Source organism: Macrobrachium rosenbergii, chromosome 48, assembly GCF_040412425.1.
Source record: "Macrobrachium rosenbergii isolate ZJJX-2024 chromosome 48, ASM4041242v1, whole genome shotgun sequence".
NCBI lineage: Eukaryota > Metazoa > Arthropoda > Malacostraca > Decapoda > Palaemonidae > Macrobrachium > Macrobrachium rosenbergii.
The window spans coordinates 34,783,427-34,803,944 of NC_089788.1; positions in this window are offsets into that span (position 1 = coordinate 34,783,427).

Consider the following 20,518-nt stretch of genomic DNA (forward strand, 5'->3'; position numbering starts at 1 on the left):
TTCAGGTGGTGGAAAATGAACGAATGAACTTCATGAACAGTGAATGTGAAGCAGGGAAATTCAGGTGATGGAAAATGAACAAATGAAGTTGATGAATAATAAAGGTGAAGCAGGGAAGTTCAGATGGTGGAAAAAGAACGAATGAAGTTGATGAACAGTGAAGGTGAAATGGGGAAGTTCAGCTGATGGAAAATGAACGAATGAAGTTGATGAACAATGAAGGTGAAACGGGGAAGTTCAGGTGATAGAAAATGAACGAATGATCTTGATGAACAGTGAAGGTGAAGCAGGGAAGTTCAGGTGAAGGAAAATGAACGAATGAAGTTGATGAACAATGAAGGTGAAACGGGGAAGTTCAGGTGAAGGAAAATGAACGAATGAAGTTGATGAACAATGAAGGTGAAATGGGGAAGTTCAGGTGATAGAAAATGAACGAATGATCTTGATGAACAGTGAAGGTGAAGCAGGGAAGTTCAGGTGATGGAAAATGAACGAATGAAGTTGATGAACAATGACAGTGAAGCAGGGACGTTCAGGTGAAGGAAAATGAACGAATGAAGTTCGATGAACAATGAAGGTGAAGCAGGGAAGTTCAGGTGATGGAAAATGAACGAATGAAGTTGATGAACAGTGAAGGTAAAGCAGGGAAGTTCAGGTGAAGGAAAATGAACGAATGAAGTTGATTAACAATGAAGGTGAAGCAGGGAAGTTCAGGTGAAGGAAAATGAATGAATGAAGTTGATGAACAATGAAGGTGAAGCAGGGAAGTTCAGGTGAAGGAAAATGAACGAATAAAGTTGATGAACAATGAAGGTGAAACGGGGAAGTTCAGGTGATGGAAAATAAACAAATGAAGTTGATGAACAATGAAGGTGAAAAGGGGAAATTCAGGTGAAGGAAAACGAACGAATGAAGTTGATGAACAATGAAGGTGAAATGGGGAAGTTCAGGTGAAGGAAAATGAACAAATGCAGTTGATAAACAATGAAGGTGAAGCAGGGAAGTTCAGGTGAAGGAAAATGAGCGAATGAAGTTGATGAACAATGAAGGTGAAGCAGGGAAGTTCAGGTGACTGAAAATGAACGAATGAAGTTGATGACCAATGAAGGTGAAACGGGGACGTTCAGGTAAAGAAAAATGGACGAATGTAGTTGATGAACAATGAAGGTGAAACGGGGAAGTTCAGGTGAAGGAAAATTAACGAAAGAAGTTGATGAACAATGAAAGTGTAGCAGGGAAGTTCAGGTGAAGGAAAATGAATGAATGAAGTTGATGAACAAAGAAGGTGAAGCAGGGAAGTTCAGGTGAAGGAAAATGAACGAATGATGTTGATGAACAATGAAGGTGAAGCAGGGAAGTTCACTTGAAGGAAAATGAACGAATGAAGTTGATGAACAATGAAGGTGAAACAGGGAAGTACAGATGATGGAAAATGAACGAAGGAAGTTGATGAATAGTGAAGGTGATGCGGGAAACTTCAGGTGAAGTAAAATGAACGAATGAAGTTGATGAACAATGAAGGTGAAGCAGGGACGTTCAGGTGAAGGAAAATGGACGAATGTAGTTGATGAACAATGAAGGTGAAATGGGGAAGTTCAGTTTGTGGAAAATGAACGAAAGAAGTTGATGAACAATGAAAGTGTAGCAGGGAAGTTCAGATGATGGAAAATGAACAAATGAAGTTGATGAACAATGAAGGTGAAGCAGGGAAATTCAGGTGAAGGAAAATGAACGAATGAAATTGGTGAACAATGAAGGTGAAGCAGGGAAGTTCACTTGAAGGAAAATGAACGAATGAAGTTGATGAACAATGAAGGTGAAACGGGAAAGTTCAGGTGATGGAAAGTGAGCGAATGAAGTTGGTGAACAATGAAGGTGAAGCAGGGAAGTTCAGGTGATGGAAAATGAACGAATGAAATTGATGAACAATGAAGGTGAAGCAGGGAAGTTCAGGTGATGGTAAATGAACGAATGAAGTTGATGAGCAATGAAGATGAAGCAGGGAAGTTCAGGTGAAGGAAAATGAACGAATGAAGTTGATGAACAATGAAGCTGAAACGGGGAAGTTCAGGTGATGAAGAATGAACGAATGAAGTTGGTGAACAATGAAGGTAAAGCAGGAAAGTTCAGGTGAAGAAAACTGAACGAATGAAGTTGATGAACAATGAAGGTGAAGCAGGGAAGTTCAGGTGATGGAAAATGAACGAATGAAGTTGATGAACAATGAAGGTGAAGCAGGGAAGTTCAGGTGAAGGCAAATGAACGAACGAAGTTGATGAATAGTGATGGTGAAATGGCGAATTTCAGGTGAAGCAAATGAATGAATGAAGTTGGTGAACAATGAAAGTGAAGCAGGGAAGTTCAGGTGATGGAAAATGAACGAATGAAGTTGATGAACAAAGAAGATGAAAATTGTCAATTTGTTTCTTTCATGTTTCAAAATATTTCATGAAACTGAAGTTAAACAATCTGTACTTTTCTTTTCATACACTATATTTTATAGATTTTATTCTTCTTAATTAATGTAACACCTGTTTGGCCACCTATTTTCACATTTACCTTTTATAGATTAGCCAAGCTTTGGAGTCTTCTTCCAGCTTACCAGTTCGCTGAAGTTCAAAGGTGCACTTTTTTTTCAGGGTAACTCCATCTTGTTTCCACAAGGACTGACTGGTTCCCGTAGTTGGGTAGAGCCGTCAGTGCACCTCACGGGGTGCACTGTAGGCATTACTAAAGGTTCTTTGCAGCGTCCCTTCGACCCCTAGCTGCATGCCCTTTCATTCCTTTTACTGTACTTCCATTCATATTATCTTTCTTCCATCCTGCTATCCACCCTCTCATAACAATTATTTCATAGTGCAACTGCGAGGTTTTCCTCATGTTACACCTTTCAAACCTCTACTCTGTTTCCTTTCCAGCGCTGAATGACCTCATAGATCTCAGTGCTTGGCCTTTGGCCTAAGCTCTATTCCATTCCATCCACAAAGACTGGCTTTGCTATGGGAGTGGTTGCCTGCTCCAGAGCTCCTCACTGAAAAGAAGAAAAATCCATACGAGGCAGTTTTCCATCTTCTTGCAAAATGTCTCGCTTTGATGTACCTTAGAATGGGGTCGCGTTCTTTGGTAGATCACAGCCTTGAATATTTCCGTACCTCAGTAAGGAGTCTCTAAGTTTATTTCAACGTGTCATATTCACTTGTGTGTATATAGGAATGTATGTATGTATGTATGAATTAAATTGAATATAGAATTTAGCCCAAAGGCCAAGCACTGGGACCTATGAGGTCATTCAGCGCTGAAACGGAAATTAACAGTAAAAGGTTTGAAAGGTGTAACAGGAGGAAAACCTCGTAGTTGCACTATGAATCATCTGTTAGGAGAGGGTGAAAGTAAGATGGAAGAGAGAGAATATGAAGGGAGGTACAGTAAAAGGAACGAAAGGGGTTGTAGCTAGGAGCAGAAAGTATGTATGTATGCTGTATGGGCTCTTGACTGCCATATCACGATAAATTTTTGGGTCCCGTTCTCTGTACTTCACACCTTTGTAACAATTCTTAGAAGTTTAGCAAAAGCAGGAAATCGAAGCATCTTGTAGCTTAATGCCATTATAGCATTGCTGGAACATTCTTATTTTTGGTTGTATCAGTGTTATCCTTGAGTAAACTCCAAAGACTTGATCTTGCTGACACAAAATTCACTTCTTAGAAAACAGAGCGAGGAAAAGAGAGGACGTGTAGCTGAGAGGTCTATTTTCGAGGCTTTTATTTTCCCGGAAAATAGGAAAATCGTCAAGGAAAATCTTGGCGTTTTATAGGACGTCGTATGCAGAAAGCAAGCGCCCAGATCCCTCCACTTTTAACAGCTAAAGTCAGCTGCCTTGGTGGTCTCGAAGTTGGTCTGCAAAGGGCGATTTTGTAGTCATAGACTCTGTTGGGATATACAGTATATATACATATATACACGCAAACATTATATATATGTATGTATATATATGTATATATATATATATATATATATATATATATATATATATATATATATGTGTGTGTGTGTGTGTGTGTGTGTGTGTTGTATATGTATATATATATATATATATATATATATATATATATATATATATATATATATATATATATATATATATATATATATATATATATATATATATATATATATATATATGTATGTATGTATGTATGTATATATATATATATATATATATATATATATATATATATATATATTTATATGTTTTGTGTGTATTATATATATATATATATATATATATATATATATATATATATATATATATATATTTATATATGTGTGTGTGTATATATATATAAAGTACGTGTCTGGCAGTGTGTATATAGTATAGTTTATTAAAGTATCAGTGATATTACGCATAAAAAATAATACGAGTTTTTAGTGAAAAAATAACGTACAACAATACAAATCTAGAACTGAACGATCAGTGTTCCTAAAACTATTCATTATAAACGTATATCCAAATAAAAATATATATTTCAATAAAAAAAATAATTACATAACATACGCTCAACATCATATTGCTTTACTAAAAGAGAGCTGAATAAAAAATAAAACTTGTAGTTATCAAAATTCATTAATTTATACGAGATACTGTATATTGCAAGTGGTCAGTCTAATGCCAGGTGCGTGGCATCTGGGACTCATGATTCTGTACATATACAAATCTGCTCTTCATGGCATCTTTGTCTTTTTCGAGCAGTGAACGTATGCCATATGTACTCCTTAAAGTATATAAATCTTTATAAAAAAAAAAAAGATGATGCTTTTCAAAACGTTGGCGTTTTCCTAATAAAATCATGCCGAGTACTTACAAAACTTACACGTGTGGAAAAAATCATTTTATAAACTAAATGTTCGAAAGTGAGCAGGGATGCTTCTTGACAGACATTATGATTAGAAACAGGACTGGAGGCTTTGAATCTTCTTAATTGCCTTATGATAACCAACCACAAAATATTTAAAAGGGTTGCTAGATATATTTTCACCAATCCACATCACAGCATCATATAATTGTAAAAAATATTACCTGAAAAGAAATAAGACTACTTCTCTATCAACAAAACGAAATTTTCTCAGCAATCTGTTGAAAATTATATTAAATTTACCTCGTGTACGATCTATTTCTTCAATATTTCTTAAATCACTCTGAATTGTAAATCCTAAATACTTGAGTGGGGTTTTCTCTACAATGAAAGGACTGACAGATGTTTTTGTTTTCTCTTTGTTGAAACAGCCTAGGTCAGCAACAGAATACCAATGGCTTCGCTGTGGGGGGGCCAGGGGGCCCCAGGACCCCCGTCAGCTGCTTAGTCCCCCACTGCCCACCCCCCATCCCCACGTTGAAACTCCTTTTGTAGCTAAATTTTAACTCTTTGGAATGTTTTAGCTGAGAAAATATTTGAAATATTTTTAGCTTATTTATAGTTGTGCTATCTGTGTATCTAATGACATTACTTTGGTTCTTATTACCTTTACAACTTATATAGAGCTGAGAAATGAATGGATATAGTTATATGGTTTTAACACAAATGACGCGTTTGTCCATAATATTTTGATCCAACCTAATGTTATCAACTTATGTATGAAGTGAATTACTGTACAGTTACGGTTTTGAACAAGTGCAATGTAATTTGCTACTGCTGCTTAGAGTTACTTTCCAGGGAGAGATGAAGAAGAGGGAATGGGATAGATTGAAATTTTGAGGAGATTTTGGAGGGTCGTAAGTCTTGTGTTATTGATGATATGCACTATTTTGAGACATTTACATGACAAGGCTATTATATTACAGCTGAAAATTAAAACTTGATAATAGACATTAGGCTAGTGTTGAATATAAGGTTGTCAGGAAATTACCATTACAGTATTGATACATTTGCATATAATAAGAGTTGAAAATTAACTGAAAATTCAGCTCTATAATTTCAAATACAGGTTTACTAATTACTAATACTATTATTTTCCTTCCTTCACATGGATATATACATTCGAGAAGAGTATATTTTACTAATTACAGAATTGGTACATTAGTTTTGTGTAATTTGCTTTGGCCCCCACCAAAAATATCTTGGCCCCACCTAGGCTCCCCCACTGACGGAATGCCAGCTACGCCGCTGCAGAACGCTATCATGAGCGTACGCTATAATATTGGCAAAAGTAATTCCAAGCCTGCAACCATATCTCATAATATAGATTTCATGTAGAAGTGAGTGAAGCTATCAAAAAGTGAGCCAGATAAGACCCCTTCCTGTCTTACGCCTTTACAAAAGGGAAAGGATTTCGATATAGCACTTCCAAACCTTGCACACATTCCTTGGTTTCTGTATCAGAATTGAATCAAGTTAGCATACACCTATGGTATTTCAAGATCCATCAGTCTCTCTATCAATATCTTACGGTTTACGTAATACATGTACAGGGTATCTTCAGAAGATTTTGCTACTCACTTCATATTCAGGATGAGGCTGTTATTCCCCATGGCAACCTCTGTTGTAACCCACTAAAGTCAACTAACTACCAAGCATTCAGCCAATGCTTAGGTCCGCAGAAGCACAATTTGTTTTAGCAGAATGCGAATGACTCAATTTTCTCCCTTCGCTGAAAGCAAAAACACCGACAGAGAGTTCTGCATTTTAACTGTTCAAATTTTATATAGACATACATATATATATATATATATATATATATATATATATATATATATATATATATATATATATATATATATATATATATATATATATATATATATATATATATATATATATATATATATATATATATATATATATATATATATATATATATATATATATATATATATATATATATATATATAAATATAATATATAATATATATATATATATATATATATATATATATATATATATATATATATATATATATATATATATATAATCATGAAGCTACAAATGTCGCTTAATATCGAAATTCACGCTACCTCAGTATATCTCCGTTGGAGAATTCCCCTTCGGCGCGGGTTCGTGTCCCCACGATTCCAATTCATTTATCACTTATATAAATTCCCCTTCGGCGACAATTCTCCAACGGAGATATACCGAGGTAGCGTGAATTTCGATATTAAGCGACATTTGTAGCTTCATGATTGTATATAAATCACGGTGTGATAAAAATTTTATATATATATATATATATATATATATATATATATATATATATATATATATATATATGTGTGTGTGTGTGTGTGTGTGTGTGTGTATAAAGAGGAAGTGAGCGCAAAAATCTCATGTTCTGTTCGTGAGAAACGTCCCGGAAGACTAGAAGCCACCTCTCGCTCTACCGAAGCCTTAAAAACTGCGCAGTGGTGCTTAGAGGCGCTCTAGATTATGTCAATATGCTAAACCCTTCGCCAGGCTGATAAGGCAAACAGCTTAGGGAATGGGAAGCCGTCCTCGCCGGCGACGTTTTATGATTTCTTGACTTCTTGTTAATAGGAGATTTCATTTTAACTTCTCTTCCAAAAAGACGCTTGGGTTTGAGGAAAACGTTTTGCCTGTCATTCAGATGATCTGAGACAGACTTGTTTCACTTCTTGTGTAACACGGTTCTGTGCATCTGTGTACACACACACGTCATTTTTTTTCCATCTAATGAATCCTAGCTTGTAACTGTATGTGTGCACACACACGTATGTTTGTACAGTATTATTCACATGATTCTGATCTTTCAAGGAATATGCAGTATACTGATGAATTGCAGTCCATGTCAGTAATACAGGTACGTTTAAAGAAGGGTTAACATGGTTGAATCATTTCCAGATTTTTATAAAAAATTATATAAGAATACTGCACAGGTGCTCATATGGATGTTTCTTATGTATGTATTAAGCATACTCTTTTCCATCATTCAAGGGGTGCTTCATAAGGGGCTATCTATCCGTTTTTCCTAGCTCAAGCCCTTTTCCTTTCTAGGTGACACCCACCACAGTGAAATAAATGCCTTGCGTCGCGAAGGGATTCAGTGCACGGGGCTGACAGAATGGCGAGAACTTACTAGACATGGCACGTCATAAACACGACTGTTATTGCACATTTTGCTAAAATGCCCGTACGGCCACAGTATGCAACATCATGTTTCGTTTTGTAGTTTGTTTGAGTGATTTGTTGTGAGTCTGGGGTCCTTAAGCCCAAGTAACTAGAAGTGAGACTGTCGCGAGCTGGTCTCGGTCTTGTCGTACCAGAAATCCCGTTTGTGACCGACATGTGGGTTGGGCTCCCAAAGGCTTGTGTAAGGTTAGCGGCTGTGAGTGTTCCTGTGTATTTGCAATGAGAATGACTGGGTAAGAATAACTGTTTGGGCGTTTGTGTACTGCGGTGGCGTTGTGTTAGTTGTGGTTAGATTCCAGTGGTTTCTTTGGGGTTGAGGGCAATTGCGTAGCCCACGTGTTTCGTGTTGCAGGTACGGAGCTTGTAAGTTCGTTAGTGCATTTGTTTTCGGGGTTTTGTGTGATTGTTATGTAAGGGTGATGATTGAGATGGTTTTATTTTTGTAAATAAATTGAGAAAACCTGGTACATAACTCGTTTATCCTTGCATGGGGGCTAAGTCACTTTCGTAGTTAGTGGGTTGATCGTGCAGTCTCTCAGCACAACGAAAATACAGTGACGTCTGTCGAGGAAATTCCTGACACCTTGTACATAATTCACTGCGTAGGTGACTAGAGTCACCAAATTATATAATTAACTGGACAATCCTAAAGCACTCTGCCTCGCCTGGGAATTGAACTCTGACGTATCGTTAATGTGGTAGGTGTACTAACCACTGGACTACGAGGACCTGCATATGTATTTAAATAAATATATATAAATATATATAATCATATAATATATATATAATATATATATATATATATATATATATATATATATATATATATATATATATATATATATATATATCTTACGGATTTCGAGGGGGGACTGAGTTAATAATCTTGACCTCACAGAAACCCTTGTAAGTCTGTAAACTAATAAAAAATGCAAGATCAAGCAATAAATGGTAGGTTGCCAAGTGAAAGTGAATTTCTTAATATCAATTTATTATTTACCATCACAGCATGGAAGAAATTCCCAAGGAAAATTTTGACACTTTCACTAAATTAATTAACTTGGAGTTTACACAACAGCAATGACGGAGTGAAATGGATAACACGTCCCAGTTACGAATACTGGCCACATGCAAGTGATCCTTTAAGCCAATTAGGCAATATTTCTATCAGCCCCGGTAGGGCGGACTCTTCAGGCAATCAGGACCACAGAAGCATGGCTAGGCTAGTAACGGCATCAGTAACACTCCTGAAATGAGACAGTTCCAGGTAAGGCTAACACTGAGATGATACTCTATATTATTGAATAAATGCAAGAATTGGACGGAGATCCTTTACTCACTTGCTAGCAAGGGGTGAGAATTGCATTATACACTGTTAAGGAATTTATACATGGGGGTAATAGATTCACTGCTTAAATTGAAAGGTTAATGAGTTACTGAGACGATGAAGTGTACAAGAGAGAGAATAACGTGTCAAAGGAAAAGAACTGGCCAACCAATTTTTCCTTCCGGGCCACATTACCTTCGTTGCTTCCTGGGTTTTGCTTGCACACAGCCTTATGTCGATGTGATCCAAGTCATTGGCGACGTCTGGGAATTGGTACTTCTATCCAGCATGAGAGAGTGTGAGAAAGGTGAGTTCACCACTGGCCAGCAGCTTCGGTCGTCGGACAGACAGAGAGATCACCGCATGGCGAGCAGACTAAGTGTGACTGAATTGGTAGTCTGAGTGGACTGAACTAAACTGAACTGATGAGGGTGGTGACCCTGGTGTTTTAAGGGCTCGGTTTCTGCTGGGGGTATCTCTTTGGGCTGCAACAGCTGCTTGTACCTGCTGGCATAGGAACAAAGAGGTGGCAAGAAGAGAGGTTGAAAACTCGGTGGTAGATTGAATCTTAATTTTAAGACAGGAAAATAGCTATCCACCCTCCATCTCCATTCCTTGGGGACACATTAAACTCAACCCTTCAAGAGGGTGAGACTGTTGATGGCTAAAACTCTCCTTTCATTTCTAGGTTTATGGGTATACCTATCTCCCCTACTGTCTGGTATTTCTCCATAAGGACTTAAGAGTTGTCAGTCTAGCAGTAATATTCATAAAAAAAAAAAATATATATATATATATATATGTGTGTGTGTGTGTGTGTGTGTGTGTGTGTGTGTGTGTGTGTGTGTGTGTGTGTTTGTGTGTGTGTATTATGCCCTAAAACAAAGTCAGATAGGGTCATAATCTCTTTCTACATCTGTTTTAAGAACAATGTCATCTCATCTTATATCTCTAAGACTCTCCGGTAGCAATGGCCAGCATTGGGTCAGCACATTCTTTCTCTTTTCAGCTCCTCACTCACTCTATCTATCAAACAAAGGCTTACTGGATTGAAATGCTGAGATACAAAACTAAACTTTATTTGTAAAATTAACGAAAGCATTTCAGCAAAAGCTACGTTCATGAAATGGAGTCTCTCACACTCCATAAAAATTAAGTCATAACTAGAGGAAACTCAGACTCACAATCAATCGAATTAATGATTCTAGACCCACCAATACTAGTGACTAACACCCTGGTCACCAAAAAAAAAATAAAAAGGTCATGATTACTCTTGACCAAAATAAATGTCATATAGTATGTTAAAAAGAACACCACTTCCAATATATACGTCCTCACACTACTCAACCAGAATCCCTGTTAAAAGAAACATAGCTTATATTAAAACCTGAAATGGTGTACATAAAAAATAAACACTTACAAAAGAAAAATGCATAATAAAGAACAGAGGGGTTTCACTGCAACGTGAAATGGCTACTCCACATAATGTCTCAAAAAGGTACAAGTGTTAATGAGTTATCTTACTCACATTCTATGGCTATGGCTGTCTATATTCACAAACACAGCTCAAAAGAGCAATCACACCAGCCACAAATCAAAGTGAATACCCATTCCATGGTTCTTCTATAATATACACATTAGAGAGCTCACGTACGTACACATTCACTTAATAACCCCCCCCCCTTGAAGACTGACGTCACTGTTAAGTTCAATGTTCGAAGGACCCCACCTTCTGAACCCACAGATATCACAAAGCTTCCATTCATCTGTCACGTTGTCTCTAGGCATCTTGATCGTGATGGAATGCATAACTGCGTGCGTCAGATACCCGCTGTCTCTAACCTCAGAAAATACCAATGTCAACATATAAGCCACCTGCACTGGACACACATTTTCAAAGGCCAGCAATTAGCCAGCTTAATCAGAAATAGGAGCTCGGCCCACCTACCACTGGGCGTCCCCGCCCAGGTACAACCAATATCCATAACAAAAGTTCACTAGGGGCCAGATCAAAAATTCATAGCAAACAATATGCACTAGATACGAAAGTTACTTGTCTTGTATGCACGACTGTTATTCCAATAAACAGTTCATTGTAGAACGCATCTCTTGAATTCTTGACGATCCAAATATCCTGGAAGGCTTGCGACTGCACAAGCCCATGTTGAATGCGGCTCACATTAATCTTTTGCGCCAAACCAATGTCTCCCAGCAATGACGGCGACTTGTAAACGTCCCGCGCTACATCTCTCAAAAGACCATGGATCCTCCCATGAAGGCACAGGCATAGAAACCTGCAGGAATAACGTAGATGGCCCCCATATCAAACTAGTATCCGTTGAGGCTTATAGAAGTCATTCCATAAAGTGCTGCTGCGAGGAAGTGGTGTATAACGTAAGTCGGTCATGTCGACAGTCAACCCAAAAGGTACCTAGTCTCCTCACTATCCCATACTATTGCTGAACCATTAAAACCAATAAGGAATGGTCGTACGATAAAACTATGAAATAATTTCAAGTTACTAACCGGAATTTCCACAAGCAACCCCCTATCAGATACACCAACTACCAATACAAATTCTTCCCAGTAAAAATTACCTGAGAAACATAGATATGCTGTATTCATTAAAGGCGATTCTAAACACCTGAGAGGTAGAATATCTCCCAAAAATTCGCCCCTTAGAAGCAGCAACCACTGCCTTAATCTGTGTTTGAATCTCTGATGACACATGTTCTGCTTCTTTCTCAACATTCAACAAGGCAGTTTGACCGGAAGACAAAGCTACCGTAACATCTGAGTCTCCCCTTATCCTATCAGCTGTGACCAATACCCATTTAAAGTAACCCTTAAAGTCTCAAAACCCTCCCGTAATTTATCCTTACTATCTAATTAAGTCATCAAAGTCTTACCCTGGCTAGCAAATACTGCCAATATCTATTCAATTCTCCCCAAATTAGCAATTGACATACTAGCAATCGCTCCTATGATCATAACAGCTCCAATTACCAATGGCGCAGCCCTCTTACTCCTTCTAGAAGAGAACTGAAAAGTTGAAGCACCTAAATTTAGAAGCCATGTTAAAGTCTTCTTAATCCTATCCTAAATCCTAACTGCTGTAGCATTAAGTTCGGTGAACCAACCCCGTAACAGATCAGGCAGATTCTGTCCAATATTCATCTCACCCAAAATAATCCTAAGCAACAGAACTTTTATTGTCAAACTCTATACTCAAAGATGTTGCGTCAGACAACAGCTGCACATCATAATCTTCTTGTATAATAACACCCAGGCCTAACCCCACTACGAAATTAGCCCATGCCACGACTCCAAAAGTCATGAGAATATGAAACTTCAGTATAAAAAAAAAAAAGAAAGAACCTATAGGTTACCCGATCTTGAAATGGGAAAAAAAGGAAGCCCATATATCTATAAAAACCCTATGGTATTTTGCACCTAATTTTATCTAAGTATTGCAACGCACAAAAATTAAAAACTGAACTCGGACAGTTAAAGATTTGTATAACTCTACGGACCAATGTCCTCCCCAGTTAAAAAAAAAAGCTACAAGTCACACCCCTTTAAAGCCCATTAAAAAACAAAACGGAGAGGGAAAACAAAAAAAAGAACAAAATATTATCAGAACCACAGTACATCACAGGAATTAACCCATAAGATTCCCATTAAGCTGTCTTTTTAATTTTAGATACATGTGTGAACCGAGACACTCCCATATTTTCATCTAGAACCACAAATCTATTCCCATAATTTACTTCTACAACCCGAAAAGGACCTTCAAATTTAGGACATAGCTTATAGTTCAATTGATTCCTGACATTTATTTCCACAAAAACTCTATCTCCCACACCAACTTTAACTCTATCCGGCTTTGCATTGCTCCTATCAACCATATCCCGAGTTTTCATTTCAAGATTCTTAGCAAGGCGCACATTCTCTCTTTAGCAGTAGAGACCAGGGCTTTTACTGTATCATCGCTCAACGGAATAGGTAATAAATCAAACGCGCCCGTGCTGGGCACCCAAACAGCGCTTCATTGGGAGACATCCTAATGGTATCACTAACCACAGAATTGATGCTATGCTGCACCTGTAGAATATATCGATCCCAATTTACATCATTGCCCCCTACAGTCATTCTGAGAGCCTCAGTTACCTTCTATTTGCCCGTTCACATAGCCCATTAGCTTCTGTTCTATAGGGAATAATAGTGACTTTCCGAATGTCCATTTCATCCGCAAGACACTCTAACATCTTGTTCACAAATTCTCTCCCATTATCTGTAATTAACACCTCAGGAACCCCATAACGATAAATATATCCATTAAAGAATGCGACTGCCACCTCCTCTGCTGTTTTATGCTTCAAAGGAAAAATCTCTACGAACCTAGTTAATTCATCAACAACCACCAACAGGTGCCTATGGTCATAACTAGATTCACAGAAATTGGACAGTAGGTCCATATGGACCCTAGCGAAAGGTCTGCTGGGAATAGGAAATGAACCCAATTTACCAGAAACGACCCTTGACTGCTTACACACATTACAAACTGAACAACCTCTCACAAAGTCTTCCACTGACTTGAGCATATTCTTCCAAAAGAATTGTCCCCTTGTATTCTGATACGTCTTCTCAATACCCAAATGCAGACTGCCAGACCTACAATGAACAATATCTAGAACCGTAGGCACTAAACTCCTAGGAACAACTATTTGCATCATATCACCCTTATCTTCACTATTTCTCAGTCTGTATTTAATCTTCCTAACTAACAAATTACCCTTTAACTCAAGCCCTGCTAAAGGCAACCCATAACCCTTCTTAACTAATTCCCCCTCTAAGAAACGCTTTTGTGTCTGCCAAAATTTCATCCTCATCTTGTTTAGTTTCTACCAAACTAATATCCCAGTCTATGCAATCTCCAGATACATAACATACATGAGCACTAACTGCATCAGAAAAACTTCTACTAAGGGCGTCCGCTGCAACATTATGTCTACCCTCTATATACCTAAGCTTGGCATCAAAATCCCTGATTGTCAGATACCACCTAGCTCTTTCAGGGGAAAGATCTGGCTTATTAAAAAGATTCAACAATGGCTTATGACCCCTAAAAACCTCTACTTGATTGCCCCTCAATAACATCTTAAAATGAACCAAACTAGGCACTATGGCAAAGGTCTCTTTGTCCACTACCGACCATAACCGTTCATTACTACTTCGTGTCTTAAACTCCATACTGTAAAATGCGATAAGATGTAATTTACCGTCAAACCTCTGCATAAGGCAGGCCCCTATACCTTCGTAATTGGCATCTGTCACCAACGTGAAAGGACGTTCCAAATCAAGAAACTTTAGCACTGGTTGATTAACTAAAGCATCCTTAATATTCTGAAAAGCTGATTGCTGTCCATCTCCCCATACAAACTGCACATCATCCCTCAGCACATCTGGTAAAAGAGACGCTAGAATAGAAAAACCTTTCACAAACCTACGGAAAAATCCAGCTATGCCTAAGAAAGACCGAATCTGTTTCTTATTCTTGGGAGTAGCAAAATCCACAATTACCCTAACTTTATAATCATTCACTTTGACACCCTCCTTAGAAATAACAACCCAAATATACTATCTGCCTCTTCAGAAAATTACACTTAGCTAATTTTATCTTCAAACCCGCTAACCTAAGCCTCCTAAAAACCTCCCTAAGAACTTCTAAATTTTCCTCTACAGAATCAGTGGCAACTAAAATATCATCCATATACTTAAATATGGACTTCCCTAACAAGCCATGCAAAACTGTATTCATTAGCCTAGTAAATGTCATAAGACTACCTGATAAATCAAACGCATCAGCGTGAATTCATAACGTCCCTTCAGCAAAGAGAAAGCCATGTATTCTTGACTCTCCTCACTAAGCGGTACCTGCAAGTACCCTTGCATCAGATCAATTGAAGAATAAATATTCTTGCCCCCCCCATCTCAACAAAAACACGCCACAGGGTAACGATCAGGAATGATTTTCTCGTTCAACTTCCTAAAATCCACACAAACTCGAACTGAACCATTCTTCTTAGGTGCTGCTAATAACGAGAAATTAAAAGACGAGGAGCTGGACCTAACAATGCCTTCCTCCTCCCACTTATTAACCTCTTGCTCTACCTTTCTCTAATCTTAAAAGGAATCCTATATGAAGGAACAAAAATAGGCTTAGTCTTATCTTCTAAATGAACCTTGTTTTCTAACACATTTGTTAACCCTAACTTATCCCCTTTAAGTGCGACTATGTCTGCAAACTCAGCCAGAACATCTTCCACACCCCTAACATATTCTTTAAAATCAGCATTGGCTAAATGATCCCTAAAAACCTGCCTCCTAGCCTGTAAATCTGCTTCTGAAAAACCACACAAATCCCCGACAATAGCAACTGAACTATCTTCATCAACCCAGTCAACAAAGTCGATTGCATAAGTACCCGTCTGATAATTCCAGACTGAATCATTACAGTTTAGCAATTCCACCCAAGTAACCCCTGAACCTGATACGTTGTTTATAGAACCCGTACACACTACCCCCTTCAGCTTTTCACTGCACTCATCCACACACACCTGTCTGGATTCATGCACTCCTTCTACTCAAACTTTCACTATAGCATCCTTACCAGGTCCAAGAACCACGTCATCCGACAAAACCCCTTATAACACTTCCTACCCACCAAAACATGTTCAGAATCCACCCACAAATTCTCATGTACACCCAGTCCAATATCATCATCCACTACACTTACATCCATCCCCTCATAAGGCACAAAAACTCCAGGTACTCCAACAGTTATACCACATCCCCTGTATGAACCGAGATTTTGCATCTCTGACACGCTGGATGACCCAGTAACAAAGTATTCCCCAAAGCATCCCCTCATATAACCAAAAATGGTTCGTAAAAGTTCTACCCCAAGAGACAAAGCCACATCTACGTATCTCAAAACCCATAACCTATTTGCTTGAACATCACATACTGTCTCTTTAGCAAGTCTCAAAGGATGATCAGAAAACATCAATCGGAACAACTCATAATTCGTCAAATTAATAGAGGTGCCTATATCAATAAAATTATTTACACTAACCCCATACACCCACCCTTTTACCACTGGCTTCACCTCTGAAGGTTCCCCCAGAAGTCCTATGTCACAAGAAACACCCATCACGTTTTCCTTTACAACTGATAGGTCTCTCGATCATGCTCGCCGATCACTAGGTCCCCCCGAAAAACCCCCTTGAGGAACTTTCTTACCTAAGCTACCAAAATTCTGAAATGTAGGTCTAACATTATCCTGTCTAAGAGATAGAAAAGAACACCAAGGGTGACCATAACTCCTACAATCGCCACAATATTTAACACGGCAAAACCTCTTAATGTGTCCCTGCATAATACAACTAAAACAACGAACCCCATGGAGCCCGAGAACTCAACCCAACCATCAACCTCTGGCTCTTCCGAATTTCAACAAAACCCCTCAAACTGCAGACTGAATCTCTGCATCCTACACAGTCATAGGCTGGCCTAAGGAATCTCTGATCAATGCCTCTTCTAGCCATTTTTGCAGCTTTCCTCTTTGTAAATAAATCTGCTAACTCACTCTTGGTTGATCACAATTACAAAATTTCCCAAGTCATGTGGAAGGAAATCCCTTAAAGGAAAAAACAATTCCCCAGAAAAAATTCCCACACAGGAAGAATTCCACAATGTTAATTCCCTTTACTCTAACAATTAATCTCCAAAAATCAAAAGAATATACTAATTAAACCCACAATTAAATCAAAACCCCACAGGGAAAAAACAGACGGGCCGAGCGCATAGCTGACTGCAAAGTAGGTCAAGATGTATATTGAGTCTTCACAGTCAAACAAAAAAAACAGACAGTCCACCCTCAAGTAAAGAGAATGGAAGTCTACCCTCACATAAAGAAAACGGGACTCGAGCAAATGGAAGAGAGAGAGAGAGAGAGAGAGAGAGAGAGAGAGGACAAAAAGAGAAAGGAAGAGAATTCGTTCCCCTCCTTTTAGTGCAATATCTCCCCATCCCCAATCTCCCAACACATCCACGATCTGCAGAAGCACACAGAAAAAACGCAGAGTGCTAAACCTCTGAGACGGGCCCGCCTCCAGTCATCAAGGCAAAGATTGCCAAGTAAGCTCACAGCAACGGCTTTCCCCTTTGCATACACACATGTATGTACCCAAAATAAAACACGTACGTATGTAACTATAACAAAAACAGTTTAAAATCTGAGAAATGTACACACACTCACATAAGAAATGTTTACTGACAATAACCCAGCAACTGTCAATTAAATCATTTCCTAATAATCAGAGTCCCCAGAGATACCACAATAATTAAATAATCCCCTTATTAATCCCTAAACACCAATGCGAACAGCCGATTGCTAAAAAAAACACACATAAGCCACACCCAAAATTCGCATGCGCTTCATAGAGGATGGGGAGAAGGCAAGAAACTCCTCCTAACTAATGATGTCACCGACACATCACTCAGAGGATGATGTCACTCCTGCCAATGCCCAATATAAGTTGCAATGCAATAAAAAAACAATCAACTCTCCCCTTAACCAGTTTGTTCACTTCAAATCTGGCATTAAAATTAACAATAAAAAAAATAATAATAACACTTACGTACGCTCCTGCTTGACAGCCACGATGCGAAATCCTTCCACCAAGGAAAGAGAGAGAGAAAAAAAGACAGAAATACACTCGCACATTTTCGCGTGTTTTACCACACAAGCAGTCAAGATACCGCAATTAAACACACTTGCCACATTTTTGCGTGTTTTACCACACACAAGCAGTCAAGATACCGCAATTAAACACACTGCGCACACTATCCTCTTCCCCACACAAAAATATCAGACATACCAAAAACTTGTGCCCCGTGATGCATCATTAAACACACAGCGCTCAAGAAAGACTGACTCGAGTGCATTTCACAACTCCTCCCTAAACCGAATTGCTGAGCTATCAAATCCTTATTCTGAGATGCTACTACCACCAACCTCTATAATTCTTATCTATTTGACTATCTATTCCTGTCTGTTATGTTGCCACCAACTATTATGCCCTGAAACAAGGTCAGATAGGGTCATAATCTCTTTCTACATCTGTTTTAAGAACAACGTCATCTCATCTTAAATCTCTAAGACTCTCCAGTAGCAGTGGCCAGCATTGGGTCAGCACATTCTTTCTATTGTCAACTCCTCACTCACTCTATCTACCAAACAAAGACTTACTGGACTGAAACGCCGAGATACAAAACTAGACCTTATTTGTAAAATTAACAAAAACATTTCAGCAAAATCTACGGTCATGAAATGGAGTCTCTCACACTCCATAAAAATTTAAGTCATAACTAGAGGAAACTCAGACTCACAATCAATCGAATTAATGATTCTAGACCCACCAATATTAGTGACTAACACCCCAGTCACCAAACAAAATGAAAAGGTCATGGTTCCTCTAGACCAAAATAAATGTCATATAGTATGTTAAAAAGAATACCACTTCCAATATATACATCCTCACAGGATCCATAAGGAAGGGTGTCTGCTAAGACTGATCATGGCATTGACGAGATCACTGCAGAGGAGGAGGGAGAAATTTCTTTCCAGCATATTGGAAAAATGGGTGGGTTTAGTATCTGAGGGGCATTTAAAACATAACGTGAACCTTATAAATGAATTATCTGAAATCACCATGAAAGATTGTAAATTTGCGAGTTTCGATGTAACTTCCCTGTTCGCCAACATCCAGTCAAGGTGACAATGGAAGTAATAAAAAAGAATATGGAGGAAGGGATTTATACATGTGACTTAGATCATGATGTTTTGATAAAACTGTTGTCAGCGGCCCTCAGTGTTAATGTGTTCAAGTGGTGCAAAAACCATTATATACAAAAAAATGGCATGGGCATGGGTTTGAGTCTTTTGCCAACCCTAGCTAATATCTTTATGGAATGTTTGGAAACGGAGGAGGTGGGCAAATTAAATAAATGGAACTTAAATATCGTAAAATGGGTAAGATACGTGGATGACATCTTGATTATTTATAAGGGAGAAAGGAAGCTCTACACAAGTTCCTAGAAAACATAAACTAAATGAACACATCAAGTTCACAATAGAAGAAAAGAAGGAGGGAGAAATTTTTTTCTTGGATGTCCTGGTAAAGAGGGAAGGGGAAATTTTAAAATTAAGGGAAGGGGAAGTTTTAAAATTCAACATATACAGGAAGAAGACACACCAATTCATACATACATATGTTCTCCAGTCATAGGAAAGAAATAAAAATGGGAGTAAGGACTGGGTTGGCCATTAGGGCTTATAGGATTTGCAGTCCCGAATTCTCAGATGAAGAGCTGGAATACCTTAGGGGGAGTTTTAGGAGATTAGGATACCCTAAGTACTGGTGGGAGCGGGCACACATCAAGGCAAGAAAAAACTATTTTGGGGAGAAGGAAGGGATAGAAAAGGAACATTTGGTAGGGAAGAAAATAATTACAGTCCCGAACAACAACACTATTACACCCATCAACAGGAAGCTAGATAATTTCAAATTGCTAGGCAGCTACAAAAACACCATTAGGAACAAAATAGTTAGAAACGAAAAGTCGGAAGAGGGGGGAGAGATAAGAGGGGGGTATATATGGCAGCGTGTCTAGACTGTGAAGATGGGTACTATGGCGAAACCGGCAAATCCTGTAAAGAGCGAAACAAACAACATATACAGAACATAAGACATTATAATCAGATGTCAGCCGTTGCCAAACATTGTTGGGAAAAAGACCAAAAAATAGATGGGGAAAATATGAATTTTTTGTGCAGAAACACCAACAAAATGGCCAGACTGGTTGTAGAGAACACCTTCATAACATGTGCTAACAACACAATGTCAGGGAACACTGGAAACGGCTTTGAAGACAGCATATCAAGAAAAATTGTCCACTCCACAGTAGCAAGGAAACAAAAAATAA